The 12,145-nt window shown below is 39.8% G+C and overlaps 1 protein-coding gene across 4 annotated transcripts in view; it reads right to left on the bottom strand.

The window, feature by feature from the left end:
• Window positions 1-12,145, bottom strand: part of LOC124134879 (RAC-gamma serine/threonine-protein kinase-like) — a 60,699-nt gene that overhangs the window by 39,060 nt on the left and 9,494 nt on the right. Inside the window, exon 1 of one of the 4 annotated variants that reach the window (XM_046499957.2) lies at window positions 8,017-8,154. The exons of 2 other annotated variants lie outside the window; for them this stretch is intronic. The gene's annotated coding sequence lies outside the window, so the exon portion shown is untranslated. Of the gene's footprint in view, window positions 1-3,657; window positions 3,938-8,016; window positions 8,155-12,145 lie in introns of those variants that run through there. One more of the 4 variants, XM_046499956.2, reaches the window with a different exon arrangement.

Here is a 12,145-nt window from a genome sequence, read left to right as displayed (position 1 = left end):
GTAACTTGCAATACACCGATCCCTAGCTGGCGCACGTACACCCCTCCTGTCTCAGCAAGTCTCATTAACCATGCAAACATTGACATTCATAACACAGCAATGTCATCATGATAAGCATGATAAGCATGATAAGCATGATAAGCATGATAAGATATGTAACATCAACATGGTACAAGCAACTACATCATGTAGCTGTGTTCATGAATTGGTTAGCAACTGGTTACAGTGGCCTGCTGTCATAATAACACCAAGTCATCTTACATTTTGTTCGTTGGTTTGTTGTTTAACGCCGCACTCGGCAGTATTCCAGCTATATGACAGCGGTCTGTAAATAATTGAGTCTGGACCAGACAATTCAGTGATGGACATCATGAGCATCAATCCACGCAATTGGGATACGATGACATGCATCAACCAAGTCGGCAAACCTGACCACCTGATCCCGTTAGTTGCCTCTTCTGACAAGCATAGTCACCTTTTATGGCAATCATGGTTTGCTGGGGACCTATTCTAACCTGGAATCGCCATGGCTGTCATCATCTTGTATCAGTTATTTCAGTCATTGACAAGAATGCATTTATGTATGAGTTATGACATGACATGATCATTTAAGAGTGAGTGAGTGACTGAGTTGGGTTTAACACCACTTTTAACAGTATTCCGGTTATATCACGGCGTGTCAGCTTAATGTAGGAGGAAAGCCCGAAGTGATGCAGGTTTCAGACTGATCATTTAGGAAATCACTTTAATATTATTTTGCATTTATCATGTTTATTGGGGTACTATGGAATTATAAACAGAAAAACCATTGTGCACACTGTGTAAATATTGCGTAGCAGATTTACGTAAAGTGTGCACACAGATTTTTACATTCATAAATATAAACACAAAAAATTCTTAAAGTGAGTGAGTAGGATTTAACGTTGCTTTTAACATTAGCCCGAAGTGACGCAGGTCTCAGATGTTTACCACTTCGGTCAAACCCATGAGCATGGGTATGGTGCTCACAAACCTAGAAACATAATCGGGGTGAACCGGGATTCAAAACCCACAATCATAGGTTTCTGGCGTGCCCAAGGGATGCAACTCTGCTCAGCGAATCGCGGCGCCTAAGACGACTGGGCCACCCGTGCCCCCCAATTCTTATAAATGAATATATAAACAATAATGATTTCACACACTGCAAATTTCATGGTTAACACAAATATAACTATCCCCAGCAACCTATGCAGTCATATGAGGTCACCAAATGGATCAGGTGGTCAGGCACAGCGATTTGGTTAGGTTGCATGTTATTGATCCCAATGCTCATGATGTCAATCACTGGATAGTCTGGTCTTGAGTTGATTATTTACAGACTGCCATTACATATTTGGAATATTACTGAGTGCGATGTTAAACAAACAAAACAAGCAATTACCTAGTGTGGCTGTGTTAATTAATCTGTCACAGCATGTCCTGCTGTCAAGATAAGACATTATCTTGTTCATGTTGTTATCATCTGGTTTACAGACTTGGACCTGCTGACCCAACATTTCAGAAATGTGGAATTTCACCACCTACATGATCACACAAATGTGTGCAACAACTCCTCCAAAGAAGACTGGTATGGGAAGGGATGAAAATCCCCTTTGTCATTCAATGACCATCTTCCCGAGGCAAGGGGGTTAACTGACTTTAAAAGTCCAGTTTCCAACCTTGCCGAACTATGCTGGAATTCCTGGGCTTGATCGTAGCGCCACCAGTGGCTATTACAAGTTATGTCCCTTCTATGCCTCTCCTATGGACCAATCAGATTCCACCTCTCATTTCACTTGCATTTGCTACAAACAAAATTTTGGCCCAGTCAAGATGATCTGATCGATAATCAAGATCTATAGTGTGATAAAACGGGTCTTACATCACGAAGTGCATCAAATCATGTGAGCACCTTGATTAAAAACATGAAGGGATTTAGAAAATATCTGTTGACAACGAGTTGGAGGTGCACAAGCTTTGAAAATCCTGCAATCGACCAAAATCTGCATGACAGTTTACTAACCGAATTTCGATTTTGTTGCATGATTGTGATTGGACTATGCATAGACTCTTTAGTGCAGACAAAATGTAACTCCATAATACCAGCCTAGTTCGGCAAGGGTGGAAACTGGACTTTTACAGTCAGTTAACTCACTTGCCTCGGGAACATGATCAAAGACATACTCAAAGCTATCGGTTTTGTTCACTACATATATTGTTCATCCCATACATATCCTACAAAAGCAGAAAGTAATATATTTGGGGAAAAAATATCTTGATTTCAACCATGTTAACATGGTTAAAATGCGATAAAAAATAATTTTTTTAACCATGATTCTATTCACAAGCATCAGAATTCAGGCATGTCCACAAAAACCATGGATAAACATGTTGATCACATTGAGTGGATGCTTGACTGATCTTGACTGGGCACTCCTTATGGTTGGACTAGCTCAGTACTATACTGATGGGGGTATAGGCAACCCTTGATCTTTACAATTAAGATGGACATAAGGATATTGTCATGACAGGTTTATTGCTGTGAGTATGCTATGTTTCCGAAAAGGTCGTTCTGTTTCGTTTCTGTGTGTGAAAACAGTTCGCGCACACTGCTTTACCTTGTGGATACATATCTAAAAGCATGAAAAAAGCATGCATATGCGCCACGTGTCGACCACCCTGTGTCGTAATGTCAGTTTGGCTTTAGAGTTAGGATAGGTAAACATCGTTCGACACGCTTGTCATTTAGTAATCGTGATCATAATAGAGATTTTGGATTTCAGAAAGTTTGTAAAATGTGAATTAAAGTACCATAGTAATTGGTGTTTGTAATTGTTGCTTTAATCCAAAACAAAACTTTTGTAAATGATTTAGTGTTCTTTGCCTGCCTATTGCACTGGTACTGTTTCTGCTGACCATAACATGATCCATAATCTACCAAACAATCCCTTAATTCATCTTGCGAAAGGAAAAAGCATTTACCATGTCCAGCCAACATATTTATAAAAGAAGAGTTTAGTAATAGACTTCAAATTGAACATCGTCACAAACAAACCAATCAATCTTGAGGCAAAATGTCTTTCAGTGAACACCAGTGCTGGTTATCATGGTGAATATTCATATTGACAATCAAAGCTCTTGACATGCTCAAATCGACTTTTAATCAAATATAATTGTCTTAATTTTCATCATGAAATACTTTTATGTCATCATGGTCATAACAACATGTCATAACACCTATTAAAATAGGTGAATTAGGAGGTCAGATCTAAAGACTACAGGCAAAAAGAGATGATGTCCACAGCTGCTCGATTTTCTGTAATTGTCATAATTTTAAAAAGCACTTGTCAATGAACCGAAGCAAGATCTAACATAAATATGCATAAACAACAAAAATACATTACAAAGTTCAAACAAGAACAGTTCAAATGGCTGCTGGCATACTTATCAAGTGCCCTCAAGCTGGACATATGAGGACAGCTTTCATGAGCTCCACTGCAAACAATGTGATGACATACAGGCCTGACAGGTGAGCCAGACAGCCGGTATGTATGTCGCATTGTCAGCCCTGCAGGATTAACATACACTGACCCACGGCTCCAGTATTTGACACCATCCAACACTGACACTACTCCGTACCTGTTTATATGCCACTCTCATCAAGTGTTTACACCTTCCGCCACGTTGAATACAAATATCTCCTCTTGACTATTTCCCTTCATGACTGTTATCAAATCCACAAGGAAGGACTAATGTCAATGGTACTATTAATAGTCAAATAATCTGTCTGGATGTGGTGGACGCCTAATTAATACACACTACGCGAAGATCTTCAAAGCTCCGATAACATGTTTACGATGTTGTCTGGCAGCTGCTGCGAGTAGCTGACTGTACACACGACCACAGCACCACCTGACCAGTTCCGACCACCTTGGCTCACTGGCTAACTTGGTGAGGCACAGGGGTTATTGACCGTAACTGGCTAGCTGGCTAGCAGGCTGTGTCCACCAGGCCTTCAGGGACAAGGCCGACCTCCCTATGACCCTTGTACACAACATGCCAGTCATTGTTACTACCTCCTGCACAACTGTGCACATGGCTCGCTGGACATGATGTTATGTAAGGGAGTTATGTAGTTAGTTAGGTGTGACCTGAGCTGGCCTCTGATGCCCACTGTAAAATTTAGACAGCCTGGAGGAAAATGGAAATCACCTAGACTTGGATTCAGTCAACTTGCTTATGCTGTTTCAGGTTAATTTCTATATTTTGAAACATTCACACTCAAAATTGATAAATTTCCGTGAAGATCCGGGTAGAGAATAGGTCTTTAGCAACCCATGCTTGCCGTAAGAAACAGGATCGGCTGGTCAAGCTTGCTGACTTGGTTGATGCATGTCGTCGTATACCAACTGCACAGATCGATGCTCTTGATGTCAATCACTGGATTGTCTGGTCCAGACTTGATTATTTACAGACCCCCAGCTGGAATACTGCTGAGAGCAGTGTTAAACAATAAACAAACAATCCTAAAATTGATAAAAGGTACATGTATGTTGGTCCACATAAATGATTTTGACATACAGTAGGGTCAGCCATTATATCATATGTGGTGGAATGTCAATATTTTTATCATCTGGGTTAGATACTCCTGTGAGCCAATTAGTCCAAGACTAGCGAAAATCTAATGGACCAGTTGCCTGACAGAATCTGGTCATTTAACATAAACCACTTGTCTTAAAAAAGCTGCAGAACAGTTGGATATAGCCAATGATTTCTATCCCTGATCATATGTATAAAAGTTATTTAGCAATCATTTAACACAGCTTGCCTTGATTATATGACCGGAACTGCTCAAGTAGAAAAAGGAAATCACTTTTACCTAGCAATGCATAGAGAGTCATCATGGTTTTGTTTCTGAAAAACTTAAAAATTAGAAATGAAATGACATTAGGCAGACACCAGGGGGCCATGGAGGGTGTACTTAAATTGGATTAGCAAATCATTTAGCATGTCTGGGATGGAAATTAGCACTGGCCCGCTGTTAATGTGAAAAGCAAGCACTAGTAGAATTTCAAACATCTTCTGGGGTATTGCTATGTTATCACTATTCGGGCTAGTAGACGTTCTTGGTTAAGTTTCAAGTTAAGTTTGGTATATACAATATAAGCAATAATTAGATATTCCCCCGGGCAACATAAACATTACAAGACCCACATGAGGGCACATAGGCCTTTATCTGTCTGGTTATTTTGATCATGAAAAAGCTTTTTAACAGTGTTCTTAAAAGTGAAGTCTTTGTATGGACAACTTGTTTCTAGTACAAGATTTGGAGCCACTGACAATGATTCAAAGACTTCACAGAACATGTATCCAACAAAAAAAAATAAAAAACCATAATCAATTCAAGTTTTTACTGAAATGAGGGACAAAGTCATAAAATAAGACTACAGTTTAAGAACATTCAACGCCACCTGGAGCACTTTACAGTTGCTCTAGGGCTCAACTTTGGCTGAAAAATGATGTTTTAAGAAAATGACAAACTTGTCAGCTACCTTGACATGAATGATATCTACCGAAGTGAAACCTTTCCAAGTTGATTACCTTGACTTTACATACAGCATGATATAGTACATAGACATACAATCAGAAATTGTCGTGGATTTTTCAAATCTGATACCAGTGCTGCATTTAAGAGAGTCAAGGTGTAACTGTCACTAGTCCATACCATATTGAAACACCAATGATTAAACACCAAGTCTACCTTCAGAAACACACTTAGACTTGGGAAATTTCAGCTAGACAAGATTCCCATCACACATATATCCTTGTCTACCATTTTAGCCATTAGTCTGATGCACAAGTGCAGCTTCTTTCAACCTCATGACTCAGATGACAATAAATAAACTCTAAAATACACTGAAAATGACACCCTAACAACCCACTTGGACTATTAAACTTTTTCTCATGAAAAATTAACATTCAGATTCAAACTGGTCATGCCAGTGGTACATGTTATCTTATTAATAATGATTATTGGTTAATAGACAAAAAGCAAGGACGGACATGAAAAAATGACTGAGCATGAATCCTACAGATCCAGGGAGAGACATTCATTTTCATTTTCACTAGTACACAATAATTATCTGCCTAATGCCAAAAATGGTTGTCCACAAGGAAATGTCACCAGTCCTTCCTGAATTTTCCATGTCTCGACAGAGATCTCACTGCAGATCAGAAGCGCCATTAAGCCAATGACGAAGTCTAGGACTTAGCCAGTACAATAACAACCGAGGGCATGTTCTCCCTGCGGCCTTGTGGCAGTGGCAGCAACAAACGGAAGAGCAGTTGGAGAGAGCAGCAGGATCAATACCTCAGCATATAGAGGACTTCACTAATATAAGTCCAACACCACTGTCTCCCAACACAACAAATCTATATATACAACACTGGCTTCATAGCCCTGCTTACCATAAGTCAACATGATACTTAGAAATCCCACAACTCTTCATTGTACTCCTTCGGGAGACACTGGTCCTGAAGTGTATGTATGTCCATCAGGCCTATCATACACTCTATTTTTATTCTTCGGGAATCCTTAAAAGTTAACTTACCAAGATTTGATTTCATGGCAGGCTCGGACAAGTGATGAACACAAAAATATCTTCCACAGATGTTTACTATCTGAGGCAATTGGTTGGTTGGTTGGTTTGTTGTTTAACGCCTCATTCAGCAATATTACAGCTATATGACGGCAGTCTGTAAATGCCCGAGTCTGGACCAGACAATCCAGTGATTGATATCATGAGCATCGATCCACGCAATTGAGATCGATGACATGCATCAACCAAGTCAGCGAGCCTGACCACCCGATCCCGTTAGTCGCCTTTTACGACAAGCATAGTCACCTTTTACGGCAAGCATGGGTTGATGAGGACCTATTCTATCCCGGAATCTTCATGGGTCCTATCTGAGGCGAAGAGGGTATATGTTTTGATGGCTACTTCAGGGGATGACCCTGGGTAGACTTCTGTAGACAGGAGGCTCACTGAGTATGTCCAGTGTTATGATGCCATTACAATTCTCGGAAGTCAAGTGAAGTGTGACACGTGTTTACATGCCGTATATACCTTCAGACAGAAAGGCTAGTACTATTAATATCAACTGATAATTCTCAAAACAGCACCTTCCAGGTGAGTCACGACTCAGGAAAGAGGTTCACACATTCTATGAAGATGTTGCTAAGGTAACATCTGGGACCCCAAATTTGATGCCTGGGACCAGTAAAAATAATGACCATCAGCTTTGACGTTAGCTTTGCTAATAATCTGTGTCTGAAATAACTGCCTGCCTGCCTGCCTGCCCGTGGCTGGTAACTTTTCTGTTGGGCTGCATGAATATTCATCAGCCTGTCCGACTGCCTACATATTCAGTTTTATCAAAACTTGTTTTAGATTCTCTGGTAATTTTTTGCATTTTTTGCAATTTCAACTGAATCATTACCTGATTTGTCTCTTATTTTTGCCAAAAAATTATATTTACAATGTCTGAAGGTGGGCAGGTAACTTTGAAGAAGGGCAGGCAACACTTATGGGTCACCCGGCCAACTGTCTTTCTGGGTTTTGAAAATATTTCAAACACTGATAATAATCATGATGATGCTTGATGTGAGTGCTACACCCCGATTATGACCTTGATGTCAGTGCTTCACCATGAGTACGCCTTGCACCAAAGTTCAACATGCATAAATAAATGGGCTCAAATGATTAAGGTGACACAGTGTGATATATCATAACTGAGATGTGAAATACTGTTCAAAGCTGTATTAAATCAGAACTCACTCACACAGACACTACGTTCTCAAACAATATCGACTCAATATACCGAAAAGGATTTTGGTCTCAACAATCTCAATGTGTAACTATACTTAACCAACATCCAGGACCAACAGCAGGGACCAGGGATTAAACTTGCTTGGTTGAGAACAACATATTTACTCACGTATATCAAGGCTCAGGATAAGAATTTCTTGAAATTACATTCATATGTACGATTGCTGTAAAAGAAAAACCCAGGTAGACAGAAAACCATTAGGCTACCCAACATGCATGAGAAACCATGAACTCCTAAAATGGTCACAATGTAAATGTTACCTGAGTTTCCGTGTACAGATAAAGTAAGTTGTCCTGGGTACATGCCCACTATCGTGGCAGGCAGGTGACTGACAGGACTTAAAACCCACCCACTTCTGACACAGGTGCGGGTCAGATTACTTACAGATTACATAGGTCAATATTCAAAACAGATTACAGTTCATTCTTGAACTGTTACTCTCACCTCTCACCAAGTGATTAAGTAAGTTGAGTTTTAGACCACTTCCAACAATATTTCAACATTCATTATTATTATCTGGTGTAGTGAGGTGAAATGGGGTTTAACATCACATTCAAGATAATTGCACTTATATAGCGATGTGCAGGCATGTGTGTGGGGGTGGCTGCTTGTACTAGTCCGAACTGACACTGATTTTATAGTACTGGGTTCTAAGCTACAGAGATACCATGCTGCAGTTTAACATGAATACCCCACTCAGACACAGTATACTGACTCCAAGCCGACCAGTCCTTGTTTTAGTCCCTTAACGCCAAGCACCAGGCAGGCTAACAACAAGTACCATCTTTTAACATCTTTTACTATGACATGGCCAGGGATTGAACCCTGTACCTTCCACTCTCCAGGCAGACGCTCTACCACTCGACACAGAGGTGGTCTATTATCTGGTAGCATAATGAAATGAAATGTCTGGTAGGGTATCCAATCATGCTTCCAATAAACTCCACCCGCTTTAAACAGTATTCCAGTTATATTGCGGCGTGTCAGCTTAATGTGAGAGGAAAGCCCGAAGTGATGAAGGTCTCAGACGTTTACCACTTCGGGGAAACCCACGAGCACGGGTATGGTGCTGACAAACCTAGAAACACAATCGGGGTGAACCGGGATTCGAACCCACAATCATAGGTTTCTGGCGTGCCCAAGGGACCCAACTCTGCACAGCAAATCGCGGCGCTTTAGACAGTAAGCTATTAGCTGGGGAATGTATAGTATGAAGTTTATATGCAGAGTTGACTCAAGGAAAGTTCTGACATGGGCCCTTCATGTGAAAATTTCAAATATGCCCATACAGCACAATGTTAAAATGCCCCATTGTATTTGAAAATGTGGGCCTTTTTTTCAAATTTTGGGGTTAAAAGCACAAGCCCCTACCCTAACATTATCCCTGATATGGAACATGATAGAATAGCCATGGTGAAGTTACTGAAGTAAAACCTGAGTATTCTGTTGTCGTCTTATTCTTCTTTATTGTGATATGTGAACATCAAGTTCTTAATAACACAAATAAGTTGTAAGACCCCACCCTGCCCTTTCTTTTTTGTTTCAATAAATAAATAAAAAATGAAGCTACAGCAAAACATGGTCACATCAAACTCCAACAGAGGGTTGAAAGTATATGAAACTGGCTTGTCAATTCTATAGTTCATTGTTTGACCATTGTCACCATTTTGGATTTCCCCTACTATAAACATTTGTAGTATTTGCTTTTTTAATTCTGGCAACCTTGACCTTTCACTCAAGTCAACCCTTCAATCCTACTGTAGACCTTGTCTTGGGGGTCAAGTATCCTAGCTCGAAGTAGGTATCGTATCATAAAATCTGAACTTTTGGGGGATAATAAGGTGTTTGTATGCTAGTAGTGACCTTGATCTTAAAATCAGCCAATCATATCCCACAAAGATTAAACAAACATTTTTGAAGAATGAACAGTACAATGAACATATGCGAGACAAAACTTTAATATTAAACTTATTTCAAACACCCCTTTTTTTTCGCCAACTGCCATAGCAGCCATTTTGCATTCGTAAATACTATAACTTTACTTTATCATCTTCATTGCAAAGAAGGATGTTACCATAGTTACAGAGAGCTTTTCATTCATAAAATGTACTGCATTTGTGGAAATCTTGAATCACTAAAAGTGAAACGTCTACTAGCAGAATATGTTATATCAAACTCCCTATGTTCAACAGTCTTGGAGAAGAGTATTATTTCCATGCTAATGGGAAGATGGATGGATGAAGGACAAAGGCTCGTGACAAGATGACAAGGACCATCAAAATGAGCTAAAAGTAAACCAATCATTATTGAAAAGAAATTATTTTCAAAAACACCTGAGCATGTTGATCCAACTGAAACATGAAATTCACAGGCTTACCATTGTTAAACTTTTCTGAAATATTCGTAACAATCATGAAGAAAAACTCACCTTCAATTGAATACTGATTTAAATGTGCAGCATACACTTGACACACCTTGCATTCAGACAGAAAGGCTACAGTACTATTAATATCAATACCGTTAAATTATTAACTGATAATTCTCAAAACAGCACCTTCCAGGTGAGTCACGATTCAGGAAAGAGGTTCTGTGTCATTCACACATTCTTAACTAGGAAGATGTTGCTAAGGTAACGTCAGACTAAGCGTAGTATACAGCACTAGTGTTAGGAAACACAAAGATGGACAGAACATTCTAAAGCCACCCTTGAGCATGCTGAGGTAAACTGTAATGTGTAATGATCAATCATCAGCCATTACACAATCCTGTATCAAGTATAATTGATAAGTTATGCCTGGGGGTATGATCAGTGCATGTCACTCACACTGTCACTCACTCACTCTGCCTTCTGGCTTTCTCGGACATATTCTTCCCTCCTTTAAGTATGCCCAAAACTATCATCATGAAGAGTGAGTGTGAGTGAGTGAGTTTGATTTTACGCCGCTTTTAGCATTATTCCAGCAATATCACGGCGGGGGACACCAGAAATGGGCTTCACACATTATATCCATATTGGGAATCAATCCCGGGTCTTCAGCGTGACGAGCGAACGCTTTAACCACTAGGCTACCCGACCGCCCCTTGATCATGAAGAAGAACATGTTGATAAACATTCAACATCGTTCAACAGTTAATGTGAATTATACCTGAACCTGATAAAACTGTTTCATTTAAAATGTATCCCACTGTTTCTTGATATTCAAACCATTATGATGTCGCCTACAATTTTTCTTGCCTTGATTCTGTGACAGGAAGTCACTGGCCATTCTGAAGGCGTATTTAAAACCCCCCACAAATAACTGGCACAACTATAGGTCATGATGCAAAAACAACACAAACACGTCTTCCAAAACATCTTTCAACAGCAACTGACTATGAAACCTTGTCGTATATCAGACTTATGGATCAAAAATAATTGGAAAAGAATCAGTCACAATCTTCATGATTGACTCATATGTTGGAATCTAAAACCAATCAATCATTGGTCAAATCAAATAATTGGACAACAGTAGCTATCATTATGGTTATAATTTCTCAAAACTACTACCATGCAATAATGGTTTGTGTCAGCCCCATACCTGTGCTTGATGGTTTCACCAAATCATTAAACATCAAAGACCTACTTTGGGCATTTCTCCCATGTCAAGCTGAGAGTGAGATGTAACTCAAATACTGCTCAAAGCACCATAAAATACAATTCACTCACTCACCAATACATGAGTGTAGTTTTTCCTCAGTAAACTGAAACTGCAGTCTTGACAGACATGGACACAGGGCTCAAAAACACTGTAAACAATCCAACTTACTAAAATGAAATATCAATACACAACTCCATCCAGAGTTAAGCATGTGTTCAGACAAAGTCAGATACAAATAAACCTTTGATCAAATCCTAACAGCATTGTGTCAGTGAAAGGAAGCTGTTTTGACAGTGGCATTGTAACTGTAGGCAGTGTCACCGGTGGGCATGGCGGACACGGGAAACCAGATGCATTCACCATGTTTACAGGATGAGCATAAATGACCTCACACAATAATCAGCACTAGGGCTGGGACGGGTAACTCGGGTCGGGTGGGTACTGAGAAGGACCCGAGTATTCACAGGACTACCCGGACCCATGGTTAGTCATGTGATTATATTGTTTAATGGCAAAAATTATCTAGAACTCTATGGTTACACTATAAGTGACAAATGTTCACATGTCTTTCTGACTATGCACCCATTCCTTTTGACTTT

Source organism: Haliotis rufescens, unplaced genomic scaffold (assembly GCF_023055435.1).
Source record: "Haliotis rufescens isolate VD_foot unplaced genomic scaffold, xgHalRufe1.0.p SCAF_3, whole genome shotgun sequence".
NCBI classification, from domain to species: Eukaryota; Metazoa; Mollusca; class Gastropoda; order Lepetellida; family Haliotidae; genus Haliotis; species Haliotis rufescens.
The sequence above is the reverse complement of the archived record's forward strand: the minus strand, read 5'-3'. Positions and strand labels throughout refer to the sequence as shown.